Source organism: Miscanthus floridulus, chromosome 10, assembly GCF_019320115.1.
Source record: "Miscanthus floridulus cultivar M001 chromosome 10, ASM1932011v1, whole genome shotgun sequence".
In the NCBI taxonomy this organism is placed as follows: Eukaryota; Viridiplantae; Streptophyta; class Magnoliopsida; order Poales; family Poaceae; genus Miscanthus; species Miscanthus floridulus.
In genome coordinates this window covers 13,411,450-13,427,202 of record NC_089589.1, presented here as the reverse complement: position 1 = coordinate 13,427,202, position 15,753 = coordinate 13,411,450, and positions in this window count along the sequence as shown.

The following is a 15,753-nucleotide window of genomic DNA, read 5'->3' as shown; positions in this document are numbered from 1 at the left end:
GTGTTGTGGGCGCCGGCATTTACCATATCAGGCGAACATGGTAAAAACCCCTACATGCCTCTAGGCATCAACAGTATGGCATGCACCGATGTCTGCCACACCAGAAGAAGATGACGCAACCTTCCACATGCATCTGACATTAACAGTGTTATGGGCGCCTACAATCATCTTGTACCCGATGGCGTGGGCAACAAGACTTAGCATACGTACACTCTCCCTCTCTCACTTGTAAGGCCATCCCCTTCATTTATAAAAGGGGATGCGCTCTCTCCCAACAAAGGAGATCGATTCAACACACAATAACCGAACCATCAGTTTACTTACATCGATTCACCCTCTGCTAGCTTTAGACACTCTAAAGCTACACAGAGCGCACGCTCGAACACTTAGCACATAGCGGAGCTCCTGTCACTCTAGGCCCTTAAGATCAGAGTCCGACCGGACCTCTTGCACCCACATCTTACCCCCTTCTATTCGTAACCTCACAGCAAACTTCGAGCACCTAGGCTTAGGAATAAAGTCACCGACCGACTCAAACTAGACGTACGGCACGTTGCCTAAACCAGTATAAACCCTGTGTCATTGAGTGCTAGGCCACATCCGATCACAACGTATGGCAAAACTATAAATATTTACGTGTTGGTCACTTTCAGCACCGACAGTTGGCGCCGTCCGTGGGGAAGACGTTGTACATTCATACTTTTTGGTCACCAGATGGCCCACTTTCCCGCCATCATCGCCATGGCGGGCTCAAGCGATATGACTCGCTTTGGTTCGTTGGAGTTTCCCGTACTCCCACCCGTTGGGATATGGGTTCCTTCAGTCTTTGAGCCATCCAAGACCTTCCTCTTCAGAAGCCTAGACTTTGTCGTCGATCGGCTCAGCACGTTCCACCTCCATGAGGAGGCACCCATCCCAGCTCCCATCAGAGGGGTGCCCTCCATCGGCTTCGAGACACCCGATGACTTCAACAATGAGGCGCCTGCGCTTCATTCCGAGCAAACGCTCTGCTCAAACCCTGCTATGAGTAATGTATATGCTGTTATTTACTTGCTATTTACTATCTTCCACCGGTTATCCGAAGGGACCCTGTTGTCTGCACCGCAACCGCCATACGACCGGTTCTCCTATGGCCTCACGTCCCCCATGGACGCGTACGCTCGAGGGCTCCGAAGAACGCAGACACCGCCAACTCTCACATCCGAATTTGTGGGAATTGCGAGCTATGCTCCCACCACTTTCTATGAACTCCTAGATGACGAGGTTGAGAGCGACGGCTCTAGCATCGGCGACATGGCACCTAGCCACCGTCCATCCCAGGAGTGCGCTATGGCGGACGCTCTAGGACAGCCACTGGTGGTAGCGGAATCCTTGCAGACTCACACCACTCCAGACCCTTGTGTGGGGCCCTCACGCTCGCATGAGAGCACAGTGAGGAACTATGATAATGTCAATAGAACCAGCAGCCACCTGCACCGGCATGCTCGATACAGCATGTTACGCCCCACGCGTGTAACCCAGTGAGCGGTGCCTAGGGTCACGCCCGCCAGGTCCAGCGCGACATCATGGATGAGGGGAATGATCCCCCACAGTTCGCTCAGGATAGCCAGAACATCGCCGCTGCAACAATGCTTCTGCGTGGCGTTCCCAAGCCCGTCGACCCCCAGGAGCGAGCGGTCCACCGGAACCTCTGGGCGCTGGTGGAAGCTATCGCCATTCAACAGGCGGAAAGCTCCTTATCGTGACTTTGACTCATGGCCTCTCTCCCCACCAGGGGGTGGGGACGCACCAGATGGATTGCTCCATCCGCTCACCGCTATAGCCGCCAAGCGCGGCATAGGAGGCTGCAACTATGCTATGGTCCGACCCGGTGCCTGCTCCACACCGACCACCGGTGCACAAATGGCTCGGTCCAAACCAAGACGCTCGCAGCATCATCAGCAACCGGCATCAGGCCCAACATGATGATGACGTCCATTGGGCGGCGATGAGGGCAGGCAACACAGGCTTTGGCCGGACCATCGAGGGAGCGGTGAAATGTGCCCCAGACATGGTCGCCAGCCAAATGACCAGAGTCCTAGCCCAGATGGCCTAGGACCATGGGTCTTTGGCCGACGCATCTAGAGAGCATTGTTCTCATAGCACTTCTGGCCGCCCACCAACATCGCCAAGTACATCGAGGAGACGACCCTCGGTATATGGCTCAAAGATTTCTGGCTCGCCTACCGAGCCAGAGGGGTGGATGATGACCATTTCATCATTCAATATCTCCCTATCTATGTGGGGAACATGTTTGAGCATGGCTCGAATTCCTCCCGCACAACAGTATCCGCGACTAGGCGAACCTCAAGAGGGTCTTCATCGGGAACTTCTAGGGGACGTATGTCCGCCCTAGGAACTCCTGGGACCTCAAGAGCTGCCAGCAGGAGCCCAACGAGTCCCTATAGGATTACATCTGTAGGTTCTCCCAACAATGCAACTCCCTCCCTGATGTCGTCGACGTGGACATCATCAGCGTATTCCTCTCCGAGACAACCTACGAGTCCCTGATCCATAAGCTTGGCTACCTAATGCCCCGTACCACCCATGACCTGCTCAACGTCGCCACGAACCACGCCTCCAGCGAGGAGGCGATCGGAGCGGTCTTCAATGGAGGTTAGGACAAAGGCAAGACCAAGCATGAGGACCCAGACGAGGGCCCCTCCATGCAGAGGGGCAAGAAGAACAAACAAAGAAGATTGACGTCGATCGACCAACACCACATTGGTCGCCATAGCTGATCGCGCGGACAAATAGCCCCAACGAGGCCTGCCTAACCACTTCAACAAGCTCATGGATAGCCCATGCACCAACCATGCCTACCCCATCAAACACCTCTACAAGGACTATGAGCTCCTCAAATGTTTCCTCCGACAGGCCGATGGGTCGGAAGAAGGAAACGACAAGGAGGCGGCATCCAAGAAGGTAGGCATGGCAGGCAAGGAAGGGGACAACTTCCCCGACCCTGAGGAATACATCATGATCTTTGGGGGATCTGATGCCATATGCTCCAAACGCCAGCACAAGGTATGCTACAGAGAGGCATGCACCATCGAGATGGCTGTCCCCTCCTTCCTTAGCTGGCCAGCATCTCCGATCACATTCGATCAGAGGAACCATCCCTCCTATGTCACTAGACCAGGATGCTACTCGCTCGTCGTTGACCCCATCGTCCGCAAGAAGTGCCTCACTAAGGTGCTGATGGACGGAGGCAGCGGCCTCAACATCTTCTACGTCGACACCCTCGACGCCATGCGCATCCCCCGGTCGGAACTCCACCCAGCAGGCTCTGCCTTCCACAGCGTGATCCCGGGAGCATAGGCGTACTAGCTCGGGCAGATCAACCTGCCCGTCACATTTGGCAACCGAGCCAACTTCTGCTCGAAGGTCCTCACCTTTGAAGTGGTGGACTTCCTGGGGTCCTACCACACCATCTTAGGGCGGCCATGTTACGCTAAATTCATGGCAATCCCCAACTACACCTACCTCAAGCTAAAGATGCTAGGACTGAACAACGTCATCACTATGGGCAGCGCCTTCTCGCACACCTTCATGTGCGACCACAAGCATTTCAAGCTCGCCACCGTCGTCATCAACTCATCCGAGCTCCTGTGGCTCAGGGAGTCATCGACCTTAGCAGTCCTGGACTGTAACAAACCAACCTCCTCGATGGCCTTCCGCCCACTCAAGGAAACCAAAGTGGTGGGGATCGACCCCACTGACCCAACCGAGATGGTGCGGGTCGAGACCCAGCTCCTGGCCAAATAGGAATGCGAGCTCGTCGACTTCCTACATGCCAATCACGATGTCTTCGCATGAAAACCTTCTAACATGCTAGGCATGTAGTGGGAGGTCGCCGAGCATGCTCTATGCCTCATCCTGGGCTCGAAGCCCACCAAGCAGCGCTTGCGTCCCTTCGATGACAAGAGGCGCAGGGCCATAGGCGAAGAGATCACCAAACTCCAAGCAATCAGATTCATCAGAGAGGTATACCACTCTGACTGGCTTGCTAATCCTATTCTTGTTAAAAAGAAGACCGAGAAATGGAGAATGTGTGTTGATTATACTGGCCTCAACAAAGCATGTCCAAAGGATCACTTTCCTTTACCACGCATAGACCAGATAGTCAACTCCACCTCAGGATGCGAGATCCTCTCCTTTCTAGATGCCTACTTAGGCTATCACCAGATCACGATGAAAGAGTCCGATTAGCTCACAACCTCATTCATCACCCCATATGGTTCATATTGCTACGTAACCATGCCTTTTGGCCTGAAGAACGCTAGCGCCACTTATCAATGGTGCATGCAGCAATGCTTAGCTGATCAAATCAACCCACTCAACCAACCTAATCAGGTCGACCGGCCAAAACCAACCATCGCCGTCTATGTTGATGACATAGTGTTTAACGGCTCAAGCTTGCGACCTGATCGCAAACTTGGCTATGACATTCATGAATCTTTGAAGGTTCAACATCAAGCTGAATCCTGAAAATGTGTTTTTAGGGTTCCAAAGGGGACGCTGCTTGGATACGTTGTGTCCAAGCATGGCATTGAGGCCAACCCCAAAAAGATCATGGCCATCTGCAACATGGGCCCTATACGCAGCGTCAAGGGTATACAAAGGCTCACCGGCTGTTTAGCTGCCCTGAGCCGATTCATCTCCTGGCTCGGTGAACGGGGGATGCCACTCCACAAGCTCCTTAAAAAGATGGGCGCCTTTGTCTGGACTAAGAAAGCTCAGCAGGCTCTAGAGGGCCTCAAAGCGTCACTGACATCGGCCCCAATCCTCGTCACTCCCGAATGGGGAGAACCCCTCCTCCTCTACGTTGTAGCGAGCGACCATGTGGTGAGCGCAGCCCTGGTCATTGAAAGGGAGGAGCCAGGACACCACCTTAAGGTCTAGCGATCCATATACTTCTGAAGGGGACCGTGATTCCTAAGAGGGAGGGTGAATTAGGCAACTTAACTCTGACTTCTAAACTATGGCCTCTTTTTCTAACCCTAGCAAAACCTATGCAATAAATAAACTATCTAAATGTGCAACTATGGTTTTGCTAGTGTGTTGCTATCTCTACCGCAAAAGGAGTAATACAAACAATGTAAATGCAGAAGCTAAAGAGCAAGGTAGAGATATGCAAACTCCCGTCGTCGACTCTGGTATTTTTACCGAGGTATCGAGAAGCACGCAAGCTTCCCCCTAGTCCTTGTTGGAGCCCCTTGCAAGGAATCCCTCGCAAGGGCCAAGCTCCCGATCGGGTAACTCCATGGATAGCCTCGGGCCTTCCCCACGCGCAAGTGGGTCTCCGACGTGCTTACCGACAAACCTCTCCCGGATGCTTCCCGCCGTCTTCACTATCAAGCTTCTGGCTAAAACACCGTGGGCCTTGTTCCCTCTGGTACACGGTGGCGACCACACCACAAACACGGTTGGTGTGATCTCATAAGACTACAAGCCCCTTCGATGTACAACAATGGTGCGCGCAAGTAGCAAGTGGTAAGAGGTATGCAAACCTCACTAAACACTAGGCCTAAACCTAGAGCAAGCGCATAAGCGGTGGTCTAATCAACCTAAGTACTTCGCAAAGCACCTATGCTAATCACCTAATGAATCACTAAGCACTATACAAGTGGAGATCACTAAAATGGTGTATCAACACCCTTGATATGTTTCCTTAGCTCCACATGCTTCAAATGGCCAGTTGGGGGTTGTATTTATAAGCCCCACTAAGATAGTAGCCGTTGGGGATAAAATTCTGCTTTTCTGCTACTGACTAGACGCTGATCACGTCCCGACCATTAGAGCCACGATCAACTGATCGGACACTACTAGTGTCTGGTCACATGCCACCAGACGCGTCTTGTCGCATTTTCACCGCTCTAGAACCTCTTTGTACTCGACCAGACTCTGTTGTCCTGCGTCCGATCGATTTGCCGCTAGCGTTCGGTCACTGCTACTGATGCCTGTTTATCGAGCTCTTGATCGGAGCGTCTGGTCACTTTCTGCCAGCGTCCGATTCAGCGTTCGGTCACCTCTGTGAGCTTGTTTCTTTGCGATCTTGCGTACGGCTTGGTTCCTATCTTCATGTTTGAACTTTGCTTGATATCTTAAGTCTTCTCTTGTGCTTCTAGGGTCTTTGTTATGGTGTTGATCATCGGATCATCACGTCGCCTTCATCCAAGTCACATCTTGCACCCTATTGGACTACAAAACAATCACTTGCAAATTCATTAGTCCAATTTGGTTGTGTTAGTCATCAAATAACAAAATCCAAAGTAAATGGGCCTAGGGTCCATTTTCCTTGTAATCTCCCCTTTTTGGTGATGGATGACAACACGACCAAAGCAAGCAAATAATAAAAATTTGCAATTTAAAAGCTATCTACTTGCTAGGATGTAATGCAAGGGGCAAGGTTATATGATGCTAAAAGATACTACATGTAAAACTAAAAGACTATCACATAAAAACTTATCTTGTCCTTGCAAATGTCCCCATGTGATATTATGGATTTAAGCCTTGCTTCCTACAAATTTTACCATTACATAGGCAATCCATAATCCACTATCCTCCCTTTCTCGAACCATTACCACTTGTAGACCATTACCACTTGTAAATTATTATGATCTAGCTTTTGGTCCTACAAATTAATGCTTGCTTTTGGTCCTCTAAATTCTCCTCCTTTGGAATCAAACACCAAAAAGGAAGACATTAGTAGCATAAGGGAGGCTCAAACTTTGTGATCCTTTGTGAATAGAGTGGAATAGGTCACAAAATTTGACTCTCACATTATATAGATTAAGCTCCCACTAAATATATGTGTACATATGGTGGAAGGCAAGGCATATGCATAATTGGCAAATTATTGCTCAAGGGAATTTAATCTATATAATGCATGGAGAAAGCATATAAATATCAAAATGAAATCAATCATTATGATATCGGTTTAGAAATATCACATGTGGAAACCAACTTGATTTCTACCACTTGCAATAGGTGGTGAATATTTGAAGTATGATGCTTAACTCCGAGGACTCCATTTTCCTTGCAGTGAGACTACTATACACATGATAAGCTTGAAAAGGTGTTAGTCTCAAAGCATCCAACTTGTAGAGTAACCTTCCCCTAAATTTGTGCACACAAGTATGGAATACTAGTAGGAAATATGCACATTTATTTTAGAATCAAAAATACCATTTGAAAGATGACATCACATGAATGTGAGTCATTTTTGAAGGCAATATTCGGGAGAAGTTATCTACAATTTTGGACTTTGGCACGTATTAGATGAACAATCAAAAGACAAGCTATATGCCGTGCTCCTAAACAATTTTAAACCATGCAGGTTTGCTCCAAGGGTTAAGAATAAAATCGAGCAAGCCTACCATAAGATATACCTAGTGTATACATGACAAAAGATATAAGCATGCAAATGCAAACCTAGGCATGAAGAATAACTAGATGCTTAAAGATACCAATTTGTAAGAAATGCAAATTGATACTACTTGAAGGAAATTGAATCTAGTTACCTAACATGGGAAGGGGAATTTGGATCCATAGTCTTCACTAACCCACTTGGCAATGATTTTGTCCATCATGATGCACCCCATGAAATGCATCCATACATTGCCAAGTCTCCAAATTTCCTGAAGTCCATCGGACTTCTCACTTCCCTTTCGGGATCCAAACCTTCTTGGTACTCTTCATATTGGAAATGATTTCCTTTGGCACCCAAAAGCATTTGACCCCATTGTTGACTTGCTTGTTCACCTTGATGGCCACCACCATGTCATTTTTCTTCTTCTTCAAGAGATAAGGTGTGGAGGCCTTTTTTCCACCTTGTTGGTGTAGGTGTTGGGGAGCTTGCTTGTTTATTTCTTCTCTTTCTTCTTAGCTCCTCCCCCATTCTTCACCTTGCACTCATAGGACTTGTGGCCTTCCTTGTGGCACATGTAGCAAACCACGGTTTGTCCTTCATCAAGCTTCTTCACTCCCTTGACGGTGTTATCTTGATGAAGTTGGGCTTGCTTCGCCTTACCTTTCTCTTGAGTCAAGTCCTTGGTGAGGCGAGCTACTTCTTGCTTGAGTTGCTCATTCTCCTTTGCAACCTCTTGTGTGTATGTATCTATAATAACTTTCTCAACACAAACTTGGTTGCACAAAGATGAGTCTAAACATAAATCATTACAAGAAGTAGAGGCATTCTTTTTAGACATGTTAAAGATAGAACTTTTCTTTTTAGATGCCTTGGTGGGGGTTGTTCTAATGGCTTCAAGATTAGCAACTTTATTAGTTAGCTCATCACAATATTTGCACATGGTTTCCATTTTAGCAAGCAAACTTTTATAAGCATCTTGTGAGCTAGCTAACTTTTCTTTTAATTTTTTATTTTTCTTTATAAGTTGCTCATCATTGATTGTGCACGCATTTGTTGCTGCACTAGCTTTAAGTTGCTCAATTTTAGTAGATAGTTCAACATTGTGATTAGCAAAGTTCTCATTTTGTTCAAACAAAGTTTTGTATGCTTCTTGTGAACTATCTAGCTTTTCTTTTATTTTTTTGAGCTTCTTTTGTTGACTAGTGCAAACTTTAGCATAATTAAGATTTTATTGCACAAGTTCATCATAAGAAGGCATTACATCATCACTATCACTCTCACTAGAGGATGAGCTTTTGTTACCTCATGCCATAAGGCATGTACGAGAAGAGCTTGATGATGAGTGCTTGCGCCCTTGCCTCTTGTGATGGTGTTTTTCTTCACTTAAAGAATCATCCCATGACCTTATTGATATGAGGGCTTGGTTTTTGCATGTCTTCTTATTTGTCTTGGGTGTGGGCTTATTTGGACAAACTTCCACAAAGTGCCCCAACTCGCCGCATCCATAGCATCCTCTCTTTCTTTGCTCATTTCTTTGATTGGTGAAAATGAGATCTTGGATTTGGATGGACACACCCTTAACATTGAGCCTTTGGATCATCTTCTCCACCTTGTTGATTAATTTGATTGATTTTTCATCAAGGTCGAAGGTGGAGGAGGAGGATTGATCATCTTCACTTGAATCTTCATCATCATCATCATCATCATCCTCATCTTCTTCTTCATCTTCACTTGAGGAGCTTGAGCTTGAGCTTGTCTCAACTTGCTTGCCCTTCATCTTATTTTTCTCGCTACATGCGAGAGCTTTGCCTTTGCTCGATGAAGAGGCTTCATCTTGACCCATCTTACATGACATTTCAAATGCCACTATCTTACCAATGACTATGTCTGGGGTCATGGTGCTCAAGTTCTCCATGTTGTGAAGGATAGTGATGATGCTTGCATATTTCTTTTGTGGTAGCACGGAGATGATCTTCCTCACGATATCCGCATCATCTAGCTTTGTTAATCCTATTGAATGGAGCTCATTGATAATTAGATTCAAATGAGAATACATATCATGAACAAGCTCATCATCATTCATTTCAAAGGAATCATAATTTTGTTTAGCTAGACAATGTTTTTGCTCACGGACATTACTTGTGCCATCATGGAGCTCTTGAAGTTTTAACCAAATTTCATGTGCCGTATTTAAAGTGAACACTTGGTTAAACACATCCATGCTAAAAGATTCAAACAAGCAATTCTTAGCTCTAGCATTGAAATGCATTTCCTTTTCTTCACTCTTTGTGGGTTTATCAGGATTCTTAATGGATTTCATCCCGTCACGAGTGACTCTCCACACACCCAAATCAACCGCCTCAAGGTGGCAAGCCATTCTAGCTTTATAATAGGGGAAGTTAATGCCGTCAAAGCATGAAGGCCTAGAGGTATCCATCCCAACCACTTTAAATAGTGTCGTCTCAATGGCGGTTAAGCCAAAAGTCCAAATTGAGCCAACCGGCTCTGATACTACTTGAAGCAAAAATAATCTAAATGTGCAACTATGGTTTTGCTAGTGTGTTGCTATCTCTACCGCAAAAGGAGTAATACAAATAATGTAAATGCGGAAGCTAAAGAGCAAGGTAGAGATATGCAAACTCCCATTGATGACTCTGGTATTTTTATCGAGGTATCGAGAAGTGTGCAAGCTTCCCCCTAGTCCTTGTTGGAGCCCCTTGCAAGGGCCAAGCTCCTAGTCAGGTAACTCCATGGATAGCGTCGGGCCTTCCCTACGTGCAAGTGGGTCTCCAACGTGCCATCCGGCAAGCCTCTCCTGGATGCTCCCCACTGTCTTCACTATCAAGCTTTCGGCTAAAACGCCACGGGCCTTGTTCCCTCCGGTACACGGTGGCGGCCACACCACAAACACGGTTGGTATGATCTCGCAATACTACAAGCCCCTCCGATGTACAACAATGGTGCGTGCAAGCATCGAGTGGTAAGAGGTATGCAAAGCTCACTAAACACTAGACCTAAACCTAGAGCAAGTACATAAGCGGTGGCCTAATCAACCTAAGCACTTCGAACAGCACCTATGCTAATCACCTAATGAATCACTAAGCACTATGCAAGTAGAGATCACTAAAATGGTGTATCAACACCCTTGATATGTTTCCTTAGCTCCACACGCTTCAAATGGCTGGTTGGGGGTTGTATTTATAAGTCCAACTAAGAAAGTAGTCGTTGGAGATGAAATCCTGCTTTTCTGCTACTGACTGGACGCTGATCACGTCCTGACCAGACGTGTCCGGTCGCATTTTCGCCGCTCTGGAACCTCTCTCTACTCGACCAGACTATGTTGTCCAGCGTCCGGTTGATTTACCGCCAGCGTTCGGTCTAGCGTTCGATCACTGCTACTGACGCTTGTTTGTCGAGCCTCTTGATTGGAGCGTCTGGTCACTTTCTGCCAGTGTCCGGTCACCTCTATGAGCTCATTTCTTCGTGATCTTGCGTACGACTTGGTTCCTATCTTTATGTTTGGACTTTGCTTGATATCTTAAGTCTTCTCTTGTGCTTCTAGGGTCTTTCTTATGGTGTTGATCATCGGATCATCACGCCGCCTTTGTCCAAGTCACGTCTTGCACCCTATTGGACTACAAAACAATCACTTGCAAATTCATTAGTCCAATTTGGTTGTGTTCCTCATCAAATACCAAAGTAAATGGGCCTAGGCTCAATTTTCCTTACAACTTCGTCAGGGAGGTACTCACTGACCCTAAGGTCTGGTACCCCTAGGTGTAGAAACTACTATACGTCGTGCTGATGGTGATCCAGAAGCTCCTGCACTACTTCACTGACCACGAAGTCGTGGTCGTCACTTCATACCCACTCGGAGACATCATCCGCAACTGTGATGCCGTGGGACAAATCTCCAAGTGGGCACTCGAACTCATGGGCCACGATATCAGGTATATCCCCCATACCACTATTAAATCTCAGGCTCTCATGGATTTTGTCGCTGAATGGATAGAGGTCCAGCTACCAACCCTAGACATCACCCATGAGTACTAGACAATGTACTTCGATGGGTCTGTAATGGCACCTGACTCAAGGGCTGGAGTGGTTCTGATCTCCCTAGATGGGAGTAGGCTCTGCTATGCCATCTGCCTCCATTTCTCAGCCTCAAACAACACCCTAGAATATGAGGCTCTCATCAACGGGCTGTGCATCGCCATCGAGCTCGGTGCTACGTGACTCTATGTTCATGGTGACTTAGAGCTGGTCGTCGATCAAGTTATGAAGGAGTCCTCCTACAAAAGCCCCCTCATAGCAGCATACTGCCAAGAGGTGCGCAAGCTCGAGGACAAATTCCAAGGGATCGAGCTACATCATGTCCCCCAAAAGAACAATGATGCTGCCGATTTTCTTCCAAAATTGGCTGCCAGGCGGGATCTGTCTCCAAGCGAGGTCTTCATCAACGACGTCCATGAGCCATCTACCCACATCCTAGAAGGTCCAATCCAGACACACCCCAACACCAACCCGACGCTTGGGGGTCCAACCCCGACGCCAAACTGGCACTTGGGGGCTCCGACCCTAGTGCCTCCATGATGACGTTGCTCGTCGACGTCACCGTGTTGGTGCTCGATCAAACTGACTAGCGAGCGCTGCTACTCGCCTACCTCCTTGAGGAGGTTCTTCCACCAGAAAGGACTGAAGCTCGATGGATCGCTCGACACGCCAAGACGTTCATCGCCATCGGTGATGAACTCTACAAGTGAAGTCCATCGGGGGTACTCATGAAGTGCATCCCTACCAACGAAGGGAAATAGCTCCTCCTCAAGGTCCATGTTAGAATTTGTAGACATCACGCGGCCCCGAGGTCGCTGGTCAGAAAAGCCTTTTGCCAAGGTTTTTACTGGCTCAGCGCGCTACGAGATATAGAGGAGGTCATCCACAGGTGTGAGGGATGCCAGTTCTACACTCGACAAACTCAACTATCGGCATAGGAGCTCCAAACTATCCCCATCACCTGGTCGTTTGCAGGCTAGGGCCTCAACATGGTAGGACCCCTCAAAAAGGGCCTAGGCAGCTTCACTCACCTACTCATAGCGGTCGACAAGTTCACCAAGTGGATAGAGGCCAAGCTCATCACCAACATCCGCTCGGAAGAGGCAGGCAAATTCTTCCTCAACATCATCTACTGGTTCGGTGTTCCTAACTGTATCATCACTGACCACGGAACTAACTTCATTGGGAAGAAGTTCCTAGACTTTAGTGATGGATACAACATCAGGATTGACTAGGCCTTGGTCGGACATCCACGTACTAACGGTCAGGTCGAGTGTGCCAATGGCATGGTCCTCCAAGGACATAAGCCACGCATCTTCGACCGACTCAATAAGTATGTCGGGTGATGGGTTGTAGAGGTGCCATCAATCCTCTAGAGCCAGAGAACGACCCCAAACCGATCCATAGGGTTCACACCATTCTTCCTGGCCTATGGAGCCAAAGCAGTGCTGCCCTCTAACCTTGACCATGATGCCCCAAGAGTGAAGGCTTTTGACCGCGACCAGGCCATGGAGGCTCAGCGAGGCGCTATCGACCTACTCGAGGAGGCCCATGAGATGACCGTCATCCACTCCACTTGCTACCAGCAAACTCTCCACAGGTACCATGAAAGGAAGATCAGGGGGAGGATCCTCGAAGTCGATGATCTCATACTCTAGAGGACCCAATCAACGAAGGAGAAACACAAACTCTCTCCACCATGGGAAGGTCCCTATACGGTGACCGAGGTGATCCAACCGGGCACCTACCGACTAAAGGACGACAACGGCAACGTTCTCACCAACACTTGGAACATTGAACAGCTACGTCGTTTTTCTCCTAAATTTGGTCTTATCGTTTTTATTCAATGCTTGTTGCTATAAAGAGCCCCAGCCTAAACATTTTTGGCCTAGGTCGCTCGAGGGCTCCATGAGGGTACAATACCACCTCTCTTTTTTACTATCACATGGTAAAAACTTTTCGCCCAAGCAAAAGGGCGTTGCCCGAATGAAAGGGCATTCCATTCCTACGTGACTTTGTTTCTACTCCCGACCGAGTGCAGCCTGCCTCTACCTATGGTTACGAGCAACTGAACCTCATGGGCCGCGCTCGAGTTCTTAAAGTTGTAGCCTACAGAATAAACAGGCAGGTGTGAAAAAGAAAGGATAAAAACAAAGCTATGCTAGGATAAAAAACAAGGAATGGATAGTGATTTTATCACAAAGCAGAACTGATGTATTCATTGATATAAGAACTATTCACACGAGGGCTCCCCCATGAACTTAACGATTACATTTGCTGACTACTTCTACTCCAAATGCTACTGTGGCCGCTCAGCGGCATCAGCTGATGCCAAAGGTGAGGACATAGCACATGCCTCTAGAATTAACCACCACCGTAAGGGCCCCACCCGATTCTGCTCCCTCAACTTTGGCGAGCGCAATGGGTACCTCAAGGGTGTCACACCCATAGATGCTCAGCAGAAGAGCATGGAGCTCTAGACCTTCTTATGCAGTCGAGGCAGCTCCTAGGCAGGGACGCTGCCCACCAAAGTATGGCCGCCATGGCTGGAGGATGTCTCATCAAACTCTATGGACTGGCCGACCTGAGCAGCTGTAGGCACGAAACCCTCCATTGGCATGGTCTTGAGCGACTTCCCCTCTGACAAGGCTCGCCCGGTGAAGATCCACCGGAAAGAGTCCGCGTACGGCTCCATCCCGAAGAAGGCCTCGCAGATGGTGACAAAACCAACGACGTGCGGCACCCCAATCGGATTGAGGTGCTACAGCTCCAAGCCCCACTCATCAAGGAGCCCGTGCAGGATCTAGTGTGCCACTTCCTTTGGTGAAAGCTGCCCCTTCTCGGCGAAGGCGGCCAACACCGCCTCAAATGGCCTCTAGTTCGACATTGCGCTCCGGATTCACGAACGGATCTATGAGTTCTCCCCCTCGTCTACTCTCTCTCTCACTAAGGAATTACAGCGACACACAAATGCTCTTGGCAAGAAGGAAGAAGGAGGAGAGGCGGTAGATGGAGAATAGGCGAAGGAATGTGACGAAAGCCCTCTCCATTTCCCCTATTTAAGGAGGAGGCGCAACAATTGAGGAAAGGTGAAAGGTTGGGGTGAGAAACCCTCTCCCTTCCCCCATTCAATGCAGATGGGATATGAAGGGATGCGCCCTAACCGATGGGACGCACCCTGCTCGACGAGACGGTGCCTGGTCAGACAGAACGTGGCCTAGGTATGGCCCACCACTACCGCATGCTGGGCGCGAGAAATAAGGTGCAACTGCGTGTAGGCGGCTCTCCGCCTTCCAAGGCAGGACTTGGAAAGGCCCAACTACAGGATCTCCGCCCAGGAGAGACCAATGGGCTTCCTGAGTCGATCGAATGGCTCAGGCAAACGCTGAGAGATAGGTACGGAGTAGAGGGACACTCCATGTGGGCCATGCCGACTCCATCATGAATGATGAGCGCGGATCCTGGTCGGACATATCCAATAGGAGCTCCTCAAACTCCGTCACTCGAGTCATCAAGGTAACATTACCAACCCCCACTATTTCTTTATATGAACATTCATTCATTCCATACATCTGAAGCATCGCATATGCAGTTAAATGCATCACAACGCTCCGTGTTGCATTACGAAGCGGTAGTTGCCTCATTCAACATGAGCAACGACCGACCGGGGTTCGAAGGCCAGCCCACAAAGGGCATGAGGCCACCCTACGTCAAATGGAGCCAAGGGAGAAAACGCAGATGAGCCCCGAGTGGCCCTCGCCTAGTCTACTCCGAAGCAGACAGGGTCATCTCAACCTTCTCGTTCTAAATTAACCTCGAGCTATGCCAACAGAATCTCCATGGAGGAGAGGCCAGCGGGCCACCCAGGTCGGTCTCTGGAATGACCTAGGCATCTGCCAGGTTGTGGGTTAAGGAGCAATAGAATGCCACACGAGGGCTATGCTGACCCCATCACGAACGACGGACCTGAGTTTTACTCGAATGTGCCCATTAGCGAGCTCACCGAGCGCGTCACTCGAGCCATCGAGGCAAGCGACGTTAGCTCAGCCCCTCCGATTGTGAGAAACCACGGACAGGGTAACGCATAAAAACTCAACCTGACCCCTACCAAGCCCAACGGTGCTTAGGGGCTTAAGACGCCTAAAACTACCTCGACTATGCCCGACGCCAGGATCCGCGACTCCATCTCGCCCAATCCCTAAACTGCTTTGGTTGCGCCCAACACCAGCATCCACGACTCCGTCTCTGCCGATCCCTAAACTACCTCGGCTACGCCCGACGCTAGG